Raw genomic sequence first — 7,345 nt, 5'->3', positions numbered from 1 at the left:
GTGGAAATCACAAATCAAATTTCTGGGATTGCCCCATCAGAAAAAGGTTTTGGATTCTCGTGCTAAGCATCAGCCGAAATCCAAACCGAAATTTTCTCAAAGTCAGGTTGTACCTGCATCTTTAAATCAAACGTTCGTGCTGTCTCACTCGAACAATTCTAGAAATACCCCTACCGTGGAAAAGTTAGGTAACAACAATGGCATTTCTTATGCTAACGTCGTTTCGGGTTCATCCACGAATTTTAAATCCTCTACCAATCTTTCTAAAATTGGGCAGGTACCTCAAATCTCATTTGAAAATTTTTCTGCTGGCAACGCTTTGGGATCTTCTGATCTCGGCGATGTTACGTTTGAAAAAATGACTTTTTTGCAAAACTCACTGTTTGGTTTGATTCAAACAATGAGTAATGCTACATCCATGATGGAAGCAATCCAGATTGGATTAAAATTTGCGAATGATGTTGTTCTTACCCTGAAGTTTAATCATGGATCTAAGTAATTCCATCAATATTATGAATTTTAATGCTCGCTCTTTAAAAGCGAAAGAAAATGAATTTTTCAACTTTTACGAGTTCATAACGTGCATGTTGCTGTTATAACCGAAACATTTTTAAAAACTGGCACTTATTTGAAAAGTGATCCAGATTATAAAGTTATAACTAATAACCGAATGAATCGAAATGGCGGTGGAGTTGCAATAGTTATCCACCGTAGTATGACTTATAGCACTTTACGTGACTTTAAGTTAAAAGTTATTGAAAGTTTGGGCATTGAACTTGAAACTTCTTTTGGGAAAATTATGATTGCAGCTGCATATTTGCCATTCCAATGCACTGGGGAAAATAAAAATTATTTCAAAGGGGATTTGAATAAACTTACTCGGCATAGATCTCGATTTTTGATCATCGGTGATTTTAATGCCAAACACCAATCTTGGAATAATTCAAAAGTAAATTCCAATGGTAAAATTCTGTTCAGAGATTGCACTTCTGGTCTTTATTCGGTTTTATACCCGAATGGGCCAACTTGCTTTTCTTCTGTTAGAAATCCATCAACAATTGATTTGGTTTTGACAAATCAAAGTCAGTATTGTGGTCCTTTAGTGACTCATGCTGATTTTGATTCTGATCACCTTCCAGTAACTTTTTCACTTTCTCATGAAGCAGTTACCAGACCCAATAGTTCTGTGTTTAATTACCACAAAGCTAATTGGGACAGGTATCAGCATCATATTGAGAATAATTTAAATCATGATTTTGTTTTAGAAACCAAAGCTGATATTGATTCAGCCTTGGAATCTTTAACTAATGCAATTTTGGATGCTAGGAATATTGCTATTCCTAAAGTCCAAGTCAAATTTGATTCTCCCATTATTGATGACGATCTTCAGCTTCTGATTCGTCTGAAAATGTTCGCCGAAGACAGTATCAACGTTCTCGTGATCCTGCACTGAAGCGAATTCAAAAGATTTGCAAAAGGTTATTGACCACAGATTCACTCTCCTGCGAAATGAAAAGTTCGCAAGAGATGTCGAACAAATTAAACCTTATTCCAAACCTTTTGAAACTTTCAAAGGTTCTTAAGAAACCTCAAAACCCATCCCTTCTTTAAAAGATGGTGATAATATTCTATTAACTAATGGGGAAAAAGCTCAAAAACTTGCTCAGCAGTTTGAGAGTGCTCATAATTTCAACTTGAATGTTTTGAGTCCTATTGAAAATCAAATTTCAATAGAATTTCAGAATATTGTTGAACAAGAATTTTCATCAGATGAAGTTTTTAATACGGATCTGAATGAAATAAAATCTATTATCAAAAAATTTAAAAATATGAAAGCCCCTGGTGAGGATGGCATTTTTTACATTTTAATTAAAAAATTACCAGAAGCAACTTTAAGTTGCTTAGTCAAAATTTTCAACAAATGTTTTGATTTGGCATATTTTCCCAGTAGTTGGAAAAATGCCAAAGTAATTCCGATTTTGAAACCGGATAAAAATCCTGCTGAAGCCTCAAGCTATCGGCCCATTAGTTTGCTTTCATCTATTAGTAAATTATTCGAAAGAATAATTCTTAATAGAATGATGACGCACATTAATGAAAATTCAATTTTCGCTGATGAGCAGTTTGGATTTCGCCTTGGGCATTCAACTACTCATCAGTTGTTGAGAGTTTCAAATTTAATTCGAAGCAACAAATCTGAGGGCTATTCTACTGGCGCTGCTCTTCTAGACATAGAAAAAGCATTTGACAGTGTTTGGCATAAAGGTTTGATTGCGAAATTGAAAAGGTTTAATTTTCCGATTTATATCGTGAAAATTATTCAAAATTATTTGACGGATCGTACTCTGCAGGTATGTTATCAGAATAGCAAATCTGATCAACTACCTGTACGTGCTGGCGTCCCTCAAGGAAGCATTTTGGGTCCAATTTTATACAATATTTTTACTTCTGACTTGCCTGATTTGCCCCCAGGATGTCAGAAATCACTTTTTGCTGATGACACAAGCATCTCCGCTAAAGGCAGAAGCCTTCGTGTCATCACAAGAAGATTACAAAAAAGCTTGGATATTTTCAATTCTTATTTGAAAGAATGGAAAATTACTCCAAATGCTGCAAAAACTCAACTTATTATTTTCCCTCACAAACCAAGGGCTGATTTTCTTAAACCAAAAGTCATCACATTATAAAGATGAATGAGGTAAATTTAAAGTGGGAGGATCAAGTGAAATATCTTGGACTTGGTTTTGACAAAAACCTTACTTACAAGGATCACATTGAAAGTATCCAGGTTAAATGTAACAAATATATTAAATGTTTGTATCCACTTATAAACAGGAATTCTAGACTTTGTCTCAAGAATAAACTGTTAATTTATAAACAAATTTTCAGACCTGCCATGCTTTATGCTGTGCCGATCTGGACAAGCTGTTGCTTAACCAGGAAGAAAAAACTTCAGAGGATTCAGAACAAAATTCTGAAAATGATTCTGAAACTTCCTCCTGGTTCAGCACCAGTGAACTTCATCAATTAGCCGAAGTTGACACTTTGGATGTTATGTCCAATAAGATAATTGATGCATTTCGACAAAAATCATTGCAGTCTTCAGCTGCATTGATCCGCTCTTTATATAGTTTATAAGTTAGTTTTAAGGTATCCCTTTTCCCTTTTGTACATGTAGGACCTCCTACATTTGAAATCACTGAATAGCGAAAGCTACAATATTTCATGAATAAATGAAAGTTGCTAGTATTTAAAATTGAGGTGAAAAGTCATCGTTTGTGATTGGACACTCAATAATATTTTAACTGAATGAATGTACATGGAAAAGAAATTAAAAAAAAAAAAAAAGAGTGATGGCAACTGCAGGTTTATTTGCAAACGGCAAATAAACCAAAACAATAACTTTTTTGTTATGGAGACATACAAGTTTAATAACAATTTTTGTTATTATGCTGCTCCACCTTTCCGCACAAAATAACAAATCTTGTTATTCCTTCATGATTCCTTCTGTGTTATTGGTTCCCGGGCGGAAAGTGAGTTGGTGGATATAACTTCGAACTATCTTGGCTTGTTTATTCGCATCTTGCTGTAAACTCCTCGAGTTATGACGACTTTTGAAACCGACTGCGTATCATGGAAAGTATATTCCATGATCATACTGCATTATCTACAGTTGATATTGAGGTGTTAGTGGTAGTTTTTTTGGACTTAGCGAAAATTTCGAAAATTTATTTTTTTCCAAAATTTTACCCGAACATCATGAAATGATTATTTTGACTTTATTTCAAATTTATGCTGGACTTAGAAAAATTAGCAGTCACTGACATAATTTTCAATTTCTGACACTTAGAATAATTTTCATGAGCTTATATTTTAAAGTTTGATTTTATTTATGCTGGACTTTGAAATTTTTGCGTATATTTTTTAATTCTTTACTTTTTACAGAAAAAGCATTTTTTTGGGACTTAGAAAATTTTCGGGAGTTTGGAAACATGATAAATTATTTTGATGTTTATTTTTGCTTTGAACCAAAATTTCAGAAAAATCGACGAAATTTCAGGAAATTTTTGTCCGATTTTTACAAAAACATCAGTTTGTTCCTAAAATAATGTCCCTAACAAAACGTCTTCATTGAAATTTTGAAATTCGAAAGTTGGTTTTTAATAATTATTGATATACCCCCTACAAAAATCGTTCCGGTACTTAGAAAATTTACGGGATCCATATCACGACAAGATTTTTGGTAGAATTTATTTGATTTTTTGAACTTAGCAAAATTATGGCTTTCGGCCAGTAAAATATTTTCAACACTTAGAAATTTTTCGAGATGGGGAAACCAAAAAAAAATTTGGGACTTAGAAAATTTTTGGGAGTTTGGAAACATGACAAATTATTTTGATGTTTATTTTTGCTTTGAACCAAATTTTCGGAAAAATCGTCGAAATTACAGGAAATTTTCGTCCGATTTTTACAAAAACATCAGTTTGTTCCTAAAATAATGTCCCTAACAAAACGTCTTCATTGAAATTTTGAAATTCGAGAGTCGGTTTTAATAATTATTGATATACCCCTACAAAAATCGTTCCGGCACTTAGAAAATTTACGGGATCCGTATCACGACAAGATTTTGGTAGAATTTATTAGATTTTCAGGACTTAGCGAAATTTTTGCTCTCAGCCAGTTGAATATTTTTCAACATTTTGAGAAATTATTTTGATAAGAAACATTACCAGGCTTTTGAAATTTTTGTGGATTTTGGACTTATGCAATTTTAGGAATATTTTCATAAACATTTATTTTTAATTAAAAAAATGGAAATAGAGACTTTGGATTTTTCGTGATTTGGAAAATTATTGTGACATTTCGGCAATTCAACGCTTTCTCCACAATTTTTTAATGAGTTTTTAAAGTAAAATAATTTTTCAACTTTGAAAAATCTTGTTTTGATGTAAGTGCGTATATTCCTGCAATATTACTCATATTTGTGAAGAGGAAGAAGGGGGGGGGGGTTGTCTGAATTGTGGCGGGGTGCATTAAAAACCAATAAAATTATTTTTGGGATCAAAATCTACTTTTTGAACTTGATATGATTTTTGGAAGATTTCAGTTGTTTGCTACTATAAACTCAAATTGATGTGGCATTGTTGGTCAAATAAACTCAACAAGATTTTTCGCAGATACGCCTCGAACAATTTATGTTCGTGGCCATGTTCGGTTATCTCTTAACCATACCCTGGGGTGAACTTGACTTGTTCGTGTTTTTACGAACATGGGTAGATTTTTCCAAGATGCAACTTTCTGCCCGGGTTTGTTATTGCAATAACAACATAATAACAGTTTAAGTTATTCTTCGAGCAAATCTTTGTTATTGATTTTTGTTATTTTAACAACTAATCCGATCATCCCAATAACATACTTCGATCTTCTCGCAATATCAAAAACTGACCTTCCCAAGTTATTTCCGTCTGCTCGGGATTCGCAATTTTTGGATCTGTTATGTAAAAAATTTTAAGGAATCGGGGGAAAATATTTTCAGATATGAGCTCTTTGGTCCCGAGGCCTTCAAATTAGCAAATGAATTTTCTATAGGACCTTTTCAAATATTCAGCTAGCTTTTTCCTTAAAAGCTCAACTAATAACCTTTCTTTTGAAACGTGGCGCTCTTGGTTCAGCCGTTCCGGAGATATGATTTTTTGAAAAATGTGCTTTTTGCGAAAATCGACGAAAAATGACATTTTTCGTACCACCCTATTTGGGATGGGAGCACCCTAATCGCCAAACAAAAAAAAAAAAAAAGGTCTTATTATTTGGGTCAAAGAACCCCAAATTTGAGCCAAATCTTTTGATTTGGAGACCTTCTGTTTGATGTGGAATGGCTGAAAAGTCACTTTGGCGCTAGTTAATAGAATCGTGAAAAATCTGGTTTTAAAAGAATGTGATCTCGGAGAAAAATATGTTTGAAATAGCGAGAGATTTTTCTATAATTTTCTTTTTTTTGACTTCATTGTTCGGTTTTCAATGTTAAAGAATGATTTTTTTCTTCCTCACCTCACTGAGGAAAGGCTATAAAATCAATCGAAAAATTAAATTCTTAATTTGACCTCCTGGACACACCCTCACGTATACATGAAGATTCAGAATCAAATTCTGGGCAAATGTCTGTGTGTGTGGTGGGATGTTGATCAACAAAGTTGCACTGGATTATCTCGGCACTGGCTCAACCGATTCTGTTTGTTTTGTTCTCATTCGATCCGTCTTGGGGTCCCATTAGTTGCTTTTGAAAACTATTAAGTTTAGTTAAGTACTTGAAAAGTTATGCTAAAAAAACGATTTTAACAAGAGTCCGGAAGATTGTTAAAAGGGTAGTTTTTGTATGAAAACCCGGCTTGTTATACATTTTTAGAAAGGTATTCAAAAGACCTTGCCAACGAGTCCAAATTGAAGATGTATCTATTTCGGAAATCATTACCCGCTAAATATGAGGAAGGCACCAACCACCTAAAAGTGGATTAAGTAACTTTTTTTTGTAAAATTGTCTGCTGTTTTTCAATAAAAAATAGTTGGAAATTCAATAATTTTATGGTCCAAGCTTCTGATAAATAAATATCTTAAAAAAAGCGAAATGCTTGGAGCTAAGGTATTAAAGATGTACAATTGTTTTATAGAAAAACTCTCATTTTCAGGTTGTTTTTTATGTTTAATTATATTACCGTTTTTTCAAACATCATCTAAATAAAAGAATCACTCGCCGGAATTTTCCCGGCAAAGCTCACCTCTTCAGGAAGCTTGCAAGGTAACCCCTCCTCCTGGAAAAAGATGGTGCTTTCTTCTATAGGTTGTTGACTCGCCTTCTCGCATCCTTAAAAGTACCGGAAAGTGCTCAAGATTTGCGCACGAAAAGGGGTTCAGCACGTAGGAAGTCATTAGCGAAAATCACGGAAAATGTCTTCCCAGTGAGGGGGAGGTGAAGTGGGGTTACTGGTAATTATGCAGCAGTTATTGTGTTGGAGCTGTAGGATGTTTGAGGGTGCTTTATTTTGCTGTTGAATTCAAATTTCAGACATGATGAAAAATAACGTAAAAAGCTTTGAAAAAGTAGAATTTTCACTGTAATTGTGTTCAAACAAATTTCTGTAAAGCCACTCCTCCAACTTTTTTTCTCTCTCAACAAAATGTCACCTTTTGTCTCATTCTCAACTCATCACTTTGACGAGTGATGATTACAGATTGTCGAGGGAAACAGATTGGTCGATGCAAAATAAATCGGCACTGGCAACGTATGTTGTGCGCTTGCAACACTGTCAGTTTTGCTGGGCGTAAAGGGCGGTTGGTGTCCTGCGCGTTT

Source organism: Culex quinquefasciatus, chromosome 1 (genome assembly GCF_015732765.1).
Source record: "Culex quinquefasciatus strain JHB chromosome 1, VPISU_Cqui_1.0_pri_paternal, whole genome shotgun sequence".
NCBI lineage: Eukaryota > Metazoa > Arthropoda > Insecta > Diptera > Culicidae > Culex > Culex quinquefasciatus.
Note: the sequence above shows the minus strand (reverse complement) of the source record.